The sequence below is a fragment of the Bos mutus genome, chromosome 1, assembly GCF_027580195.1.
Source record: "Bos mutus isolate GX-2022 chromosome 1, NWIPB_WYAK_1.1, whole genome shotgun sequence".
Lineage (NCBI taxonomy): Eukaryota > Metazoa > Chordata > Mammalia > Artiodactyla > Bovidae > Bos > Bos mutus.
The window spans coordinates 4,285,193-4,303,172 of NC_091617.1; the positions used below are offsets into that span (position 1 = coordinate 4,285,193).

Here is a 17,980-nt window from a genome sequence, read left to right on the forward strand (position 1 = left end):
TCTGTTGTTTTCCTCTATTTCTTTGTATTGATCACTGAAGAAGGCTTTCTTATCTCTTCTTGCTATTCTTTGGAACTCTGCATTCAGATGCTTATATCTTTCCTTTTCTCCTTTGCTTTTCACTTATCTTCTTTTCAAAGCTATTTGCAAGGCCTCCCCAGACAGCCATTTTGCACTTTTGCATTTCTTTTCCATGAGGATGGTCTTGATCCCTGTCTCCTATAGAAAGTCACAAACCTCATTCCATAGTTCATCAGGCACTCCATCTATCAGATCTAGTCCCTTAAATCTATTTCTCACTTCCACTGTATAATCATAAGGGATTTGATTTAGGTCAAACCTGAATAGTCTAGTGGTTTTCCCTACTTTATTCAATTTAAGTCTGAATTTGGCAATAAGAAGCTCATGATCTGAGCCACAGTCAGCTTCCGGTCTTATTTTTGCTGACTGTATAGAGCTTCTCCATCTTTGGCTGCAAAGAATATAATCAATGAGATTTCAGTGTTGACCATCTACTGATGTCCATGTGTAGAATATTCTCTTATGTTGTTGGAAGAGGGTGTTTGCTATGACCAGTGTGTTCTCTTGGCAAAATTATATTAGCCTTTGCCCTGCTTCATTCCATACTCCAAGGCCAAATTTGCCTGTTACTCTTGGTGTTTCTTGACTTCCTACTTTTGCATTCCAGTCCCCTATAATGAAAAGGACATCTTTTTTGGGTGTTAGTTCTAAAAGGTCTTGTAGGTCTTCATAGAACCGTTCAACTTCAGCTTCTTCAGCTTTACTGGTTGGGGCACAGACTTGCATTACTGTGATATTGAATGGTTTGCTTTGGAAAGAAACAGAGATCATTCTGTCATTTCTGAGACTGCATCCAAGTACTGCATTTCAGACTCTTTTGTTGACCATGATGGCTAATCCATTTCTTCTAAGGGATTCCTGCCTACAGTAGTAGATACAATGATCATCTGAGTTAAATTCACCCATTCCAGTCCATTTGAGTTTGCTGATTCCTAGAATGTCGACATTCACTCTTGCCATCTCCTGTTTGACCACTTCCAATTTGCCTTGATTCGTAGACCTGACATTCCAGGTTCCTATGTAATATTGCTCTTTATAGCATCAGACTTTGCTTCTATCACCAGTCACATCCACAACCGGGTATTGTTTTTGCTTTGGCTCCATCCCTTCATTCTTTATGGAGTTATTTCCCCACTGATCTCCAGTAGCATATTGGGCACCTACTGACTTGGGGAGTTCCTCTTTCAGTATCCTACCATTTTGCCTTTTCATACTGTTCATGGGGTTCTCAAGGCAAGAATACTGAAGTGGTTTGCCATTCCCTTCTCCAGTGGACCACGTTCTGTCAGACCTCTCCACCATGACCTGCCCATCTTGGGTGGCCCCACAGGGCATAAAATGATTGTTATAAGTAGCAATCTCATAGAGTAGAGGAACACTTCTGAAGACTTCTTACACATTCTTCTATGTGTAAGAACACACATAAAAGCAGTCGAGCATTCCAAAATGTGAAAACAATAGAGCAATACCTCAAACAAAAGCAAATGCATATACAAGTATTGGATGAGAGGAAATTGATAAATAATTTGGAGTGTGGAAAGAAACAAATTAGAAAAAGAAGGTTGGAACCAAATCATAGATTATTATGTGAAAGAACTATACTGAAAAGATGAGTTTGGATTCAGACTGAGCTAGGGTTACCAGCTTCAAAAATTATTAGCTGGGTGTTGTTTAGCATGTTATTTGTTTTCCCTGATTTCTAGTGCCAACCACACAGAGTTGTGAAAATTAAGTAAGTTATCTTGTGCAAAGGTGAGACCTCATATTTAATTAGCAACAAGAGACAGGCAGTTTATATAAATGAGCACAAGAGAGTCTCACATAAGGATTCAGTACATCATATTTCAAATAGTATCTTAGGTTCTGTTTTTATTTTTCATGAACACAGTTGGCCAGTATGGTTAGTGTATTCAGTATGTAGAAATAGTCTTTCACAAAGAAATATGTTCTTTCTTTCATATTTTTAAAAACATAGAGACCTCGATATTTTTTTCACTTTGCTAGAGACTAGAGTTCAAGAAATATTATTTCACCACTTTTTAAATTTTACCTTATGACAAAAACAGTGCAAATACATTAACAACTTCTAATCATGTTAATTCTCAGATTGAAAGAAAGTGGTGAACTGCACAACCATATCCCAAGATAAAAGGAAATATATTTTTTTTTTAATTTAGAAATTTATTCTGTTTAATCCACAAGCTTTATATAGCTTTAGTTAAAAAAACAAAACAAAACAAAACAAAAACAAAGCAAAAACAGTGAAAACAAGACACTATTTCAAAGTCTGGGCCCTTCCAGCTTTCCAAATACAAGAGCTCTGAAAGTTGTATATTCCGACTGGAGCAAGACAAAATTATGAATGGAGCCATGACATTTCATAAAGCAAAATTTTATGTAACTGAAGGATCCTTCCTGGGGCTAATTAATAGCCTTTACAAAAAAAGAGAAAAGAATGAAATTCCAGTGTTCCAAATCAACTTGTTACACATCTATATAAACCCACAGTGTCCTGGCAAACAACGTGCTTTCACTTTCTGTCTCATCTTAGAGCTCGAATCCTGATTCATTTCAGCAGAGACTCCACAGGCAACAGGAAAGATTGTGGCATTAAAATAGTCATTTATACTTTTGTGGTAGTTCAACAGTGGTCTTATTTCTGGGCAAGCTTGCAAACCATCAAGGTTGAAAGCATCATAACTTAAATGGGTGCTAAGACTCAAATGAGAAAAAGGGAAAAGGAAAGAAAAAGTAGAAAGAAAAACCTCTGGGAATAGCCAGGGGTATTTAAAGGAACCATAAGAATGCCAACAATATTTAAAAAGGGCATTTTTCTTTTTTGGCTTAAAATACTTCACTCTAAACGAATTTATGTCAGCTGTCAATGAAAGAATGTCCCTAATACACTGTGGACACCTTTTGCAATGTAAATCCATGCCCTTTTTTTTACATGGTGAACTTCAACCTAGCAATTATTACAACAAATGTTATAGTCTAAAGCTCAAACACATTTTAGCAATTTTGAAATTGAATTGCATACAAACCAAATAAAATTAACATCGTAACAAACATTTCCACCTAGGACTGTGGGGACACTTGAGCCTTCCGCAATGATCTCAGGGCCTTTTCACGCAGGTGCTTTTCTAAGTCATCAAGGTTATCTTCAGCCTCACTTTCAGTCTCCTTCTTAGGCTCTGGCTCTGTCTCTGGTTCTTCCTGTGCTGATGTGGTTGTGGGAGCAGCTACAGCTGCAGGGGTTATAGCAGCTGCAGCAGCAGCAGCTGCAGCCTTCTCATTCTTGTGTTTTTTTTGTGCTTCTGTGCTTCTTATCCTTTTTGTGTTTCTCGTCCTTCTTTTTCTCTTTGTCTTTCCACTTCCTTCTGGGTCTGAATTCCTTGCCAGTGATGGGCTTGGTATTGGGCTTTTAGCCTTTTTAACCGGCACCGCTGGTGACTAGTTGGTGGAGGGTGACTGAGACTAGACAGGTGACGGAGGTACTGGGGGCTTTTTAGCTGCTGGCTCAGGAGATCCCGAGACAGATTGGGAAGATGAGACCCTCCTTACCGACTGAAGGCTTGGTGAGGCAGCTTTTTATCTTTTTGGGTTCCGGAGTCCTGGAGACTCTCCTAATGGGCCTAGAACTTGGAGATGGGGACTGCCTTCTTTGGGGTGACAATGGTGCTCCTCTTTGAACAGGTGGAGGACTTGAGGTCTGAGGAGCGCGAGGCCATGGTGAGGGTGAATACTGTTTTTTTGGCTGTGGTGACTGGGCCTCACGGGCAGATCAACTCGGGGAAGACCCTTTCTTATGCTTTGATGACAATGAAGGCGAACGTCTCTTGGTGAATGGGGAGCTTCCTTGTTTGGGAGGTGGTGAATGGGAAACCCGTCGCTTTGGTGTTGGAGATGGTGATGCCCTTCGTTTAGGAGGGGGAGGCCGTTCTTCTCTTTGGAGGTGGAGAAGGAGAGTATCTCCTCTGTATTGGAGGAAAGTATCTTCTTGGGGAAGGTGAACGACGACATGGAGGAGGAGACGGAGTCCTTCGACGTGGTGGTGGTGTGGAAGACCTGTGTCGACGAGGTGGAGGAGCAGGAGAAGGAGAACGTCGCCTTCTGGAGGGAGGTGGGGAGGGACTTCTCCTCCGTCTACCATGAGGGGAAGCCTCTTTCTGGCGCTTTCGAGGTGATGGAGAGGCACTCCAGGAAGGGGAATGTCTCCGTCGCCTGCCTACCTCACCATTCTTCACAAGGGACCTTTTGGGTCGTTCATCTTCTGAGGAAGAGGAGGAGCCAGAATCAGATGAAGACTGCTGGTTCTGTCGTCTATATTGGCGTCTCTGCAGCACAGAATCTGCTGCAGCCATTTTGCCACCTTTATCTTCTTCTGATTCAGATAACTCTACTTTCTGAGGCTTCGGTGCTGGTGAAGGGGATTCTCTTTTCTTAGTACCTTTATGTTTTGTCACTTTACCTGAAGTTCTCCCTGGAGAGACAGAAACACTACTTCTCCTTGTATGGTTTGACTGCTGGGGTGTTCGGGAATGACGAGTTTTTGGCGGCGGAATAGCTGGAGGTGATGGCCTATGCCTTCGCGTCAGAGGACTTGCTGAAGGAGATAACCTACGAGTTTTTCGAGGAGGGCTAGATGTCCTCTTCGGAGGCTTCTTTGGTGGTGACTGGGAACTAGACGAAGAAGATGATGAACTACTCCCAGACAAGGATGCCGATGAATGCCTTCTTCGTCTCACTGGAGATCTACTCCTTCTATGCCTTGGTGGAGGAGGCATGCGTCTCGGTGGGGTTCTTCTTAGAGGAGATGGCCTTCTTCTTGGGCTTGGCTGTCTTTTAGGTGAGTATGATCTTGACCGAGATCTATGGTGCCTTCTTGGTCTAGTATGAGAAGGAGAGCGAGAACGTGTCTGGGATCTTGATTTGGAACATGACCGATATCTTGGCCGGGTCTTTTCCTTTTCCTTTTTGGAGTTTTTCTCTGGAGAAGGTTCTTTAGGCTCTAGTACTGGTTCAGTCTTGGAAACTTTCAGAATGTCACTAGTAGAAGTGGCCTCTTGTAGTGAAGGTTCTTTTACTTTCACTGATGGCTCTGGGAGCTCTGGAGTTTTTTCCTTCTTCTCTGGAGCAGGACTCTGGCTTTTGGTTCTGTGACAGGGAGATGGAGAATGACTGTGCTTTCTCTCTCCCCTGACAGGGAAAGATCGTCTTCGAGGGGAAGGAGAACTGGATTTGCGTCTTCTTGGGCTTTGAGATGGCTCCCTTTTTTCTCTTCTGCTTTATTTTTCTTCTTTATCCCTCTTATCCTTGTCTTCATCTTGCTTTTTCATAGATGCCAACTTTTCTTGTTCAATCTGTCTCTGTTGTATCTCTTCCTTCTTCAGTTCTAGGAGAGCAGAAGGGATTCCAGTGATGTTTTCTTGTGCATTTAACAGTAGGGGCCACAGTTCTCCCGTAAATTCCCTAGCATTTTTTCCATTCAAAAACCTGGTCAGGTTGATTTGCATCATTTTTGAATCTGGATTCTTCACTTCCAGCTGATTGAATATAAACTCAATCACAACATCATCTTCAAACCCAAGGATTTCCATTACTTGTTTTGTTATACAAGGCTTTATAACCTCCAAAATTGCTTTGCTCATGTCCACCTTTTTTTCCTAGGCATTCTGCTAATTTCAGCTGCTTCAGTAGCTTCTTCTGTTTGTTGCTGAACCAATTATCCTGTTCTGCACTTGTTCCACAGAAGAATCCTGCATCCATCTTGCTGCCTCGCTCAGAGATCACTCCCTATCCCCAAAAGGAAATATTTTGACAGTTTTAGTAGATTGTCCTTTAGGAGTCAGGCTAAGACTTACAAGATTTCAAAAATAATCAGAGTACCAATATATCTTTCGATCTCTTCCTTTAAAAATTTTGAAAACCTGTTCAATTAAAAAAAAAAAAAAAGAACACTGGGGCAATTGATGTATGTCATTTGAATAAAATTTGAAAGAACCCTTGGCCTTCAGAGATTCTTTATAACTACTTACTGAACAAATGAATGATAACTGAATTATTCATTGATTGAATAGACAAAGCAGGGCCAATTTGACCCACTGTTTTTGAATTCTGAAGTGAAGTATGTATCATATATGCCAGCAAATAGTTCTCAGTAAATCTTTATTCTTGTTGTTGGCCAATCACTGAACAGCTTTAAGGAGAAGGATGATGTTATATGAACTGATTTAAGAAGGATATTCTGTTTTATCAATTAAATTTAGTTGTATGCAACACAGAGACTAGATTTATATAGGAAGTAATCAGACAGAGGAAAGTCATTGCAATATTGCCTGAAAAGAGCTTGCAAAAGTCTATGTAAGAGAGAAGCAAAGAAATAGAAACAAATGGTAGCTATTGAGACCATTTTAAAAGAACAGCCTAATCTAATTTGTTGTAAATGAAGATTAAGAGAAGGATAAAAACCAAACCAACCTGAAGATTTTGAGTCTTGGTTACAGAAGTAAAGGGCTTATCTTAGTAGAAATAAGAAGGTATAAGAATGAGTCCAAATTTCACAAGCTGCTTTTGAGATATTGATGGTTAACAAACATGGCAAGAGATACCTAGGAATTAGTTGACATGCAAGACTTTTCTTTGAAACTAGTTAAGATTTTGAATGCAAATTTTTAAACTACATGTAAAATTGATAGTGAAAAGCATGAAAGAAGATGCAGCTATCCTGGGAGGAGTCATAGGGTATTAAAAAAAAAAAAAAGCATGGTACTCCATTTTGCAAAATGAGTACATTTTGAGGACTGAAAAGAAGGACATGACAATGGAGAATTTATGGTTAGGTGGATACTGAGAGATCCAAGTGAGGCAGAATCAAATAAATGATTCAAAGAAGAGAGTTTAAAGAAAGTTAGAAAACTGGTCCCATGAGACAGTTTAGAAAGGCACGTATAAGAATGAGAAGAAAACACTGAATTTGATCACTAGCTGGGCACTGATGACCAGTAACCTAGCATTTTAGCAGAGAAAAACCAGTGGTGGCCAATAAAGAGTGAGCAGGCAAAGAAAAAAAAGAAAAAGAAGAGACAGCTAATATAAAGTTTATTTGTAGATATGAGTCATAGAGTTGAAAAGTGGGGATGGGGTTGCGGCAATCAGATTTCACCACCTCTTGTTCACTTATTCTGTGTCCTCTTGATATGTCTTTATATGTTTCATTTGTTACAGATTGATGGGTTTGAGTGTAATTGTGCTGAGTCAGTCTAGATGTTAAAATCACCATTGGCATGAAACCTTGGATTATTATTAATCTATTGAATAGACCTGAAAAATGATTCTGTGAAAGTGCTGCACTCAATATGTCAGCAAATTTGGAAAACTCAGCAGTGGCCACAGTACTGGAAAAGGTTGGTTTTCATTCCAATCCCAAAGAAAGGCAATGCCAAAGAATGCTCAGAATTACCGCACAATTGCACTCATCTCACAAGCTAGTTAAGTAATGCTTAAAATTCTCTAAGCAAGGCTTCAACAATATATGAACCATGAACCTCCAGATGTTCAAGCTGGTTTTAGAAAAGGCACAGGAACCAGAGATCAAATTGCCAACATCCACTGGACCATCGAAAAAGCAAGAGAGTTCCAGAAAAACATCTATTTCTGCTTTATTGACTATGCCAAAGCCTTTGACTGTGTGGATCACAATAAACTGTGGAAAATTCTGAAAGAGATGGGAATACCAGACCACCTGACCTGCCTCTTGAAAAATCTGTATGCAGGTCAGGAAGCAACAGTCAGAACTGGACATGGAACAACAGACTGGTTCCAAATAGGAAAAGGAGTATGTCAAGGCTGCATATTGTCACCCTGCTTATTTAACTTCTATGCAGAGTACATCATGAGAAATGCTGGGCTGGAGGAAGCACAAGCTGGACTCAAGATTTCGGGAGAAATATCAATAACTTCAGATATGCAGATGACACCACCCTTATGGCAGAAAGTGAAGAAGAACTAAAGAGCCTCTTGATGAAAGTGGAAAAGGAGAGTGGAAAAAGTGGCTTAAAGCTCAACATTCAGAAAACTAAGATCATGGCATCTGGTCCCATCACTTCATGGGAAATAGATGGGGAAACAGTGTCAGACTTTATTTTTCTGGGCTCCAAAATCACTTCAGATGATTGGTGCAATCAGGTGCAATCACTGCAATCAGATGGTGATTGCAGCCATGAAATTAAAAGACGCTTACTCCTTGGAAGGAAAGTTATGACCAACCTAGACAGCATATTAAAAAGCAGAGACATTACTTTGTCAACAAAGTTCCGTCTAGTCAAGGCTATGGTTTTTCCAGTAGTCATGTATGGATATGAGAGTTGGACTTTAAAGAAAGCTGAGCACTGAAGAATTGATGCTTTTGAACTGTGGTGTTGGAGAAGACTCTTGACAGTCCCTTGGACTGCAAGGAGATCCAACCAGTCCTGATCCTAAGGAAGATCAGTCCTGAATATTCATTGGAAGGACTGATGCTGAAGCTGAAACTCCAATATTTTGGCCACTTGATGCGAGGAGCTGACTCATTTGAAAAGACCTTAATGCTGGGAAAGATTGAGGACAAGAGGAGAAGGGGACAACAGAGGATGAGATGGTTGGATGGCATCACTGACTCAATGGACATGGGTTTGGGTGGACTCCAGGAGTTGGTGACAGACAGGGAGGCCTGGCATGCTGCGGTTCATGGGGTTGCAAAGAGTTGGACATGTCTGAGAGACTGAACTGAATTGAACTGAAGACCTGGTAATGTCAGTGGAATGTAAGCTCTCTGAGATAAGGAATCATTCCAGTCTAGTTCAACACTCTACACACAGCACGTGTCTGACATATAATGGGTCAAAAGATGCTAACTGTTTGAATGTTTGATGAGAAATCCTCTCTGACTCACTTGTTCTAGGCTTTTGCTTGCATATATGTTTCCTTGATCGAATTCTAATTATCTTAATGACTAGAGGTGTCAGTTTTTAATTCTTTTGGTTTCCCACATTTCCTTTGAAGATATGTGATATTTTTGAAAGGTTTCCAACAAGGTGGGTGGCAATTAGATTAAATTATATTTTTTCATCTGAGAAAACTGTATCATTAGACTATTTTTAAAGGCCTACATTTTAGTTGTCCTAGCTCAGGTTTCCTGAGATGCTTGGTCTTGGCAAATACTCTAATTCAGTGTTTTGAGAATTAATGGCTAAAATTATGTGAAATGATTACTTTAAAAAGAGAAAAAAAAATCTGAAAATGAAGTATTTTACAAGATTTATTACATATAAGGAAGTCTCCCTCACCACTAACTCCCAGGAGATTCAACTAAATATTAACATATGTGACATAGTTCTATCTGCAGTTTCAGTAAGGTGATGGATTCATTCGAAATCATGTGTAGACATTATGTCCATTACCAAGGCACAAAGGTTAGAATACTGGGTGAAACATTTTCTCAGACCACTCCCTAAAAACAAACACATCAGAACCGCTATCATCTATCATTCTAGAAACTTCAGTTAGGTCCTTGGGGCTCCCTGTAGCTTCTTTCTTTCAGTCTTCCTATCCAAGCCACTTTATCTATTTTTCCCTTGTGCCTTTCAAGACAATTCCCAAATCCATGATGGCTGCCACAATTCTTTCTACAATGCCATTGGCTCGGCTCCTGTATATCCAGTCAAATCTTTCTCTCTGTCTCACTCTTGACAAATAATTTAATACTAGATAGTGGGATTATAGAAGTGGGTTCTACCATCTAAGCAGATTATAGGGTTTGATCCCTAGGTGGGGAAGATCCCCCTGGAGTAGGAAATGGCAACCTGATCCAGTATTCTTGCCTTGAAAATTCAGTGGACAGGGAAGTCTGATGGGCTCAGACCATGGCATCAAAAAGAGTTAGACATGGCTGAGAGACTGAGCACACATGTGCACACACATAATTCTCCATCAGGAGTGCACTGTAATGCAATATCTTTGTAAAAGAAGCAAGTACCTAAATCTTTTGTAATACATTATGTGATGTTTATAATGTAGTGTATGTGTATTAAAGTGCCATATAAACTGTAAAACATGATATGAACATTAAGGAACATTAAACTTTGTTAAGAGTTTAACTTGAAAGAATTCAAACTTGAACACATACTTGTTAGTATTCTTTTTGATTATGATATAAGCAGAGACATATATGAGATATTTTTAATTGATTTAAATTTGCCTCAACATGCTTTCTAATTATTACTTATCCCTTTTAGAATAACAACTCTGATTTTATCCTAAATTATCTTTCCATCTAAAGTTTGTTATTTTATCTGATAAAAAGTATCTAGAAATCTAAGATTTCTTTTGCAAACATCTAGTGACCCACGGTAGAACAATTCTCTAATAGGAATTTTGTTTCACTTACTGGGAGAGAGATAGTGCGCTGTTACATAAAATAGAAGAAAATGTTTGTGATAAGGTCAAGTAAGAAGACATGGAATTAGCTGCTTCAATAAATCCCATGTGGAAAATCTCCTTAGCAAAAGTTTTCAGTATGTGAGTTCTGTAGCATTAGTGGGTCACATAATCTATTTATTGATGGTGAACAGTACTTCTTCTAGTGAGAAATAATAGGATAGAATGAGATGGAATGGGATGGGAAAGAGATGTTCAGAGTTATCTCACACATCTTTTTTCCAAAATTTTGGTTTTTGAGAGAAATACACACATACACAGAGAGAGAAAAAGAAAGAGAAATAGATTCTATCAGTTCAGTTCAGTTCAGTCACTCAGTTGTGACTGACTCTTTGCAACCCCATGAATCGCAGCACGTCAGGCCTCCCTGTCCATCACCAACTTCCGGAGTTCACTGAGACTCACGTCCATTGAGTCAGTGATGCCATCCAGCCATCTCATCCTCTGTCGTCCCCTTCTCCTCCTGCCCCCAATCCCTCCCAGCAACAGAGTCTTTTCCAATGAGTCAGCTCTTTGCAGGAGGTGGCCAAAGTACTGGAGCTTTAGCATCATTCCTTCCAAAGAAATCCCAGGGCTGATCTCCTTCAGAATGGACTGGTTGGATCTCCTTGCAGTCCAAGGGACTCTCAAGAGTCTTCTCCAACACCACAGTTCAAAAGCATCAATTCTTCGGCACTCAGCCTTCTTCACAGTCCAACTCTCACATCCATACGTGACCACTGGAAAAACCATAGCCTTGATTAAATGGACCTTTGTTGGCAAAGCAATGTCTCTGCTTTTGAATATGCTGTCTAGGTTGGTCATAACTTTTCTTCCAAGGAGTAAGTGTCTTTTAATTTCATGGCTGCAGTCACCATCTGCAGTGATTTTGGAGCCCCCAAAAATAAAGTCTGACACTGTTTCCACTGTTTCCCTATCTATTTCCCATGAAGTGATGGGACCAGATGCCATGATCTTCATTTTCTGCATGTTGAGTTTTAAGCCAACTTTTTCACTCTCCTCTTTCACCTAATTAGTTGCTTCAATAAATCTAACGTGGAAAATCTTAGCAAAATTTTTCAGTTTGTGAGTTCTATGTTAGTGGTGGGTCACAAAATACAGCAGGTCCCCACCAGCTACCTATTTTACATATGGTAGCGTGTATATTGCCAATTCCAATCTCCCAATTCCTCCCATCCCTTCCTTCCTCCCCACCTCCCCCAACCCCCCACCATAGAAAGATAAATAGTAAAATTCCTATTCCTGTCCATTTTACTCTTGCAGCACAATAATCTTCTTCTGCTAGATGGAGTCATTTATTTCTAATACACTTAAATACACGTGGGGATTATTTTTCTTTCTGCTAATTTTTAAGACTGCTATATAAATTGTTTGAGGATAAGAAATGCCATTCAGTGTTAAGTATTGACTGAAGAAATTTCCCTGTTTTAGGATGTGTAAATTAAAACTAATAAAAATAGTAGCAAGAAAGACCTGATGTTGTCACCACCTTCCACTAGATAATAAGTGTTTTTAATATAATGTCTCCTTTAGTTCCTAGACTAATCCTGCCAAATATGTGATTTTAATCCAAGTGTTAAAATGACAAAATTGAGGCTAGAAGGTAAGTCACCAAGGTTAACCAGCTTGTATCTCAGGAATAAAAAAAAAAAAAAATCATCCCTGACAACTAAGTTTAAAAGGAAAAAAAATTAGGAAGATTTCTCAAGAAGAAGATGTGGAAACTAAGAGATGTGTCAACCTGCTATAACAGCCCAGAGGATATAAAAGATCTCAATTTCTCAGTAAAACCAATCTCTTTTTCTCTCTCTAACTTAGTGTTATCACTTTCAGGAAACACTTTTTAAAAATGAGAGCATTTTATTCTTAATAGAGCTCATTTTATATGTAAATAGAAAATAGTTGCATACACTCAATGGTTGCATATGCAATAGAATGAAAAACAGAGACAGATAATGAATAGTTATGGGTAGTCATTGCAATATAAGCCATCTTTGGGGGTTGAGGTTGAACAATGCACAAACTAAATAAATCTTAATTCCTCATAATTTAATTTGTTCAAAACTGGTCTATTTCATGATTTTTAAGTGGCTAGAATGAATTTGACCACTGCTTCAAAGGAGCCTGGTACTGTGAGCTTAAGCAATTTAGAATTTATCATTACATACTTACATTTCTCTGTTTCAATAGGCAGCAAAATATTCTGTGCATGATATATAAAAGAGTAAAATGAAAATGTTTCCTAATTTCAATTTTCTTGTTGGTGTTTTTTGTTTTCCTTCTATATTATGTGAAAGCCATGGCCTAAGTCAATCGCATAATAATCGGAAATCTCTGATTTGGTTGTTATGAGAATGTGGTACCCAAATGGGTTTAATGAGAATGCATTATATCACATGTAAGAAAGCCTGCTCTTTGCTAGGGTCTTCTGCATGAACATTCTTTCTTTGTGTGGAAGGGTCACGATTTACGTAGAACTTCTCTTTGCAAGCAATACCATCCAATTCTCCACACTATTTCTTTCATATCATCATTCCTCAATTTGTACTCTACTTGCTCAAAAAATATTCTTTGATATTCATCATAAGTTTGGCTATAATTATTCAGAGCATTATTCAGCAATCATTTTAACTTTTACTGGGCTTTGTAAAATAAATATGAAGACATGTAATTTGTTAAGAGCATAGATTCTTTTTTTTTATCTTTATTTTTAAAAATTTTATTGACGTATAGTCAATTTACAATATTATGTTAATTTGAAATACAATTCTTAATAACTAAATATGACATTTTTTCCAGGCTTTTGAAAACTTAATGCTCAATATTTCCTTGATGTCAAATGCTTAGAAGATATTAATAAGGAAAATAGATACATTATTACCCAGAGGATGAGATGGTTGGATGGCATCATCAACTCAATGCCATGATTTTGAGCAAACTCAGGGAGATGATGCAAGTCAGGGAAACTTGGCATGCTGCAGTCCACGGGGTCACAAGCAGTTGGACACAACTGAGCAACTGACCAACAGCAAATTACCCAGAAGATTGTAATGGTTCACCATCATCAGGATGTGTTCTTTTCCAATTAATCCATTTTTACTTCTTGCATAGGGTGATATGTTAAAAAGAATTTTAAAAGTAAAACTGAGTTTACAGTACACCACTAACTAGCTGTATGATCTTGGACAAATAAACATCTCTGTATGCTATTTTAAAACAAGGCAAAGCAAACAAACAGAAAACTGAACTAATACCCAACCCAACTTTGTGTTTTTTATGGATTGTAAGAGTATATAGTTGTAGCATGTATTATTAAAGAGAAAAGTCCTAAGAATTCCCTGGTGGTCCAGTGGTTGGGAGTCCACCTGTCAATCCAGGGGACATGGACTTGATCCCTGATCCAGGAAGATTCCACATGCCATGGAGCAACTAAGCCAGTGTGCCCCAACTACTGAAGCCCTTGTGCCCCAGAGCTCATGATCTGCAACCCTGCCTCGAGAAGCCCCTGTACCGCAAGTAGAGAGCAACCCATTTGCTGCAACTAGAGAAAGCCTGTGCATAGCAAAGAAGACCCGGCACAACCAAAAATAAACAAATAATAAATGATGAAATAAAAGAGGAAAACCCATAAAATTGAGTCTACTGTGTTTAAAAGTAACATAAAAGTGAGTGGATTAATGATTGTAATTGCGATCACCAGTTTTTACTTTTGTCTACAATGAATTTTTTTTTTTAATGTTGTGATCTTTTTTTCAGCCAGCAGTAAAAACCTAACAATATAATTTGGTATTAATGGACATTGTTCAAAACATCTTTTATCCCTTTACACAGAAGTGTGCTTAAAATTGTCATTAATAAGAAATATGCACTGCTTCTGAGATAGAATGTTCAGCCCCTTTGAGAGGATTACGCTGCCTCCAACATTTTCCTATGTCCATCAGAAAGCACACCAGTGCACAACATAATGTGATATGTGTCAGAAACACATTTTTTTTGATCAAGTATTTTTTGTTCAAGACAACTTCTGAGTAACAGAAGATATCAAGATAATTTTCCACATTTAATAAACAATTTATACCTAAAGTGCTGTGCTCCCTTGAAAGAAGAGTGAATCAACTGCTAACATTTGATATTCTGAAAGTAACAAATTACATAGAAGGTATAAGCCTTGTCTTGGGGGGTTCCTTTCCAGAAAGTTGGCAGGAGTTGAAAAGAAGGAGATAGCCCACAAACTACAAAATATTTCTAATACCTTTCTGGCCAGAGTGATAAAATATGAGAGGAAAAAAAGTGAACTGCAAATATATCACAAAACAAGTATTGACTAAAACAATAAAATGAAAGTTCTCATTTAAAAATCTGCCCCTCAAAATGCATGCTAAATTTAGGTGACAGGATGAAATTCTAAAATGATTACTCAGAAATGTCTATTGACCTCTAGTTTCCTATATAATATAATGTAAATTTGTGACCATAATATCCATGGCCAAATAACCTTTCTAGTTCAAGCTCAAGCTTTTTCCCACACACAAAGGGCAAGGGAGTATCTCCCTACAAACTGCATATTTCACTTGTCCCATTTCCTTTCTTGTGACCTTCCTCTGCCTGTTCAAATGTACTGTCTTCTAGATTCTAACTTGATGTTTACTTTTTCTGGGAAAGGTCTTCCAATCTTCATGTCTTGTCTTGTGAGATTATATCAGTCTAACTAAAATTATAGTTGGTTTATAATATGGTTTATAACTGTGTATCAGTTCCATTACACAATTACTTAAACTTGCATTCTCCAGGACCTAGCATAAACTCTGGTATATAGCAGGAACAAATAAATATTTGTTTAAATGAACTTGTTTTCTTGTATTTGAAATATGAATCTCTTTGAGTGTATGCTTGTAACATGAAATATTTGGTAGATACAGCTGAAGAAGTTCATAGTAAAGTACCCATATGATGAATTAAATTGAGATTTTGAGATACTTTTGAAACTGTCATGTAACCTTCAAAAACTCAAAATGAATAAATGTAGTTTGAGATCCACTTCATCACTGCTGGCACATACAGAAAGGGTTGATGTCTCTTTTGTGGAGTGTACTGAATGAGTCAGACAAATTGAAGAAAATGGTCAGAATGTCCAAGAGGTACTGCAGAAGTCTATAAACCAGCAATTGGTCTCAATTGGTCTTGACTATTTGAAATAGAGTGAGAAGATAACCTACATCTTACTGTTACTTCTTGGTCTAGGATGATCAGAATAGGTGTGATCCTAGCAGACAACCTAGCCATTCTAGAGCTGAGAAGCGTGTCACAAAAATACCATTTTCTTTTCTCTAATTACAATTGAACAGGTTATTACACTGGTGATGGTTGTAAACATAATTACAGCTACTGTATTTATGTGCGATTGTGCAATAATATTTGTTAAGTAAGTACTCAACATTATTTATGAACTATAAATATATTTACTGGATAATATCATTTACAACACCTCATTAATGCATGAAATGATATACTATTGCATTTTTACTGTCAAAGCCCTATCTGAAATGTGGGTAGGTCTAGTGTTCACTGTCAAGAACTCTCCCAAACAACTCACTCGGGACATCGTCTAAATCCATGGTTCTAAACGCAGAATAAGCTCACTTCCAGAGGACGTTTGGTAATATCTGAAGACATACTTGATTGTCACAATGAGGGTGGAGAGGAACAGCACTGACATTTAGTGGGAAGAGCCCAGGGATGCTGTTAAACACCACACAGTGGACACGACAGCCCTATCCTAACAAAATCGTATCCGTCCTAGGTGTTACTAGTGCCAAAATTTTGGAAAGTGAGGAGGGTGAATACTTTTGTCAAGTGCAAGAAACAAAGCAGAAAAGTAGAAAATGACCAACGAAGGACATGACAAAAATGGGGGCACAGAAAAGGCAAATGGATTGAGAAAACACAAGAAATATGATGACTGATATAAGTTGGGCAAATAGATTAAAAATGCTCTGGGAAATAAATTCTCTGAATATTGCCCTTTGCCTGAGCAAGTCTTGTGCACAGCTGGGTCAGAGCTGTGTTCTTAACAAAAATACACTGAAGAGGCTAAACAGCTCATAAACAGAGAAAAATTATTTTCATGAATACACGTGGACATTTTATTAAGAGTCTTAGTTCTTCTATTGAATGATCATGAAGTTATGCTTGAAATCTCTCTTAAAAAATGGACATAAGAATCTGAGAAAATGATCATTTAAAAATATGAGAATAATTTTATAAACTGAGAGGAAGATTACTTATAAGCAAAATTCTAATTTACTATTGCCTTAAGTTTTGTGCAGTAATTTCAACTATATTTTTATGAAATAAAAACTGTCAGCCCAGCTTTTCTAGAAAATGGAGACTTTGGTGGTTTTGTTATGTGTCAGCTTGGCTAGGCTATGGAGCCCATTTGTTTGGTCAAATACTATAGTCTAGCTGTTCTTGTAAAGGCCTTCTAAAGATGAATTTGTTGTTTATAGTCAGTTGACTTTAAGTAAAGGAGTTTGCTCTCAATAATGTGAGCAGGGCTCATTCAATCAATTAAGACCTTTAGAGAAAAATATTTTCTGCCCATCTGAAGCCTTCTGCCCGGCTCTGTTTCCATGAATAGTGTGGTAAGTGTATGTGTTCGCTCCAGGCTAAGAGCATCATCTGCAGAACAAATGGATGCTAGCAGAGGAAAGCTGGGTGGGGTGCAGAGCTGGTAGAATTGAGGGGGATGATCTAAGGAGACGTTATAGAAGTGTGTGCTATCAGGGGAATGGTTTAGTGCAGAGGATCCGACAGAGGCTGGCAGAGAGTTAAGAAAGGGATTTCTGGAAAACATACCATGGTCTCCTCCAGAAAAGAGCTAGTATTCGGACATGGGTGATGAGGGAGGATCCTCAACAGCAAAGACAAACGACAGGTAGCACTTAGTGCGAGCTGAGCGAAAAGACTTTTTATGTCCCTCTTGGACATCTCAGAATACTACCAGACAATCTGTTAACTAAGCAAAGTGAAGTGTCAGAACTTCCTTCAGCAAAGGGGAACACCATTGCACCGAGACATTCAGCTGTGTCTGTCTCCACATTCAGTTCAGTTCAGTCACTCAGTCGTGTCCGACTCTTTGCGATCCCATGGACTGCAGCACACCAGGCCTCCCTGTCCATCTCCAACTCCCGGAGTTTACCCAAACTCATGTCTGCTGAGTAGGTGACGCCAACCAACCATCTCAACCTCTGTCATCCCCTTCTCCTCCTGCCCTCAATCTTTCCCAGCATCAGGGTCTTTTCAAATGAGTCAGCTCTTCACATCAGGTGGCCAAAGTATTGGAGTTTCAGCTTCAGCATCAGTCCTTCCAGTGAATAATCAGGACTGATATCCTTTAGGATGGACTGATTGGATCTCCTTTCTG

At 38.6% G+C, this 17,980-nt stretch overlaps 1 pseudogene; it reads right to left on the reverse strand.

Moving 5' to 3' along the window:
• Window positions 1-3,061: 3,061 nt before the first annotated feature.
• Window positions 3,062-5,850, reverse strand: LOC138986490 (serine/arginine repetitive matrix protein 1 pseudogene; annotated as a pseudogene).
• Between the last annotated feature and the right edge of the window lie 12,130 nt (window positions 5,851-17,980).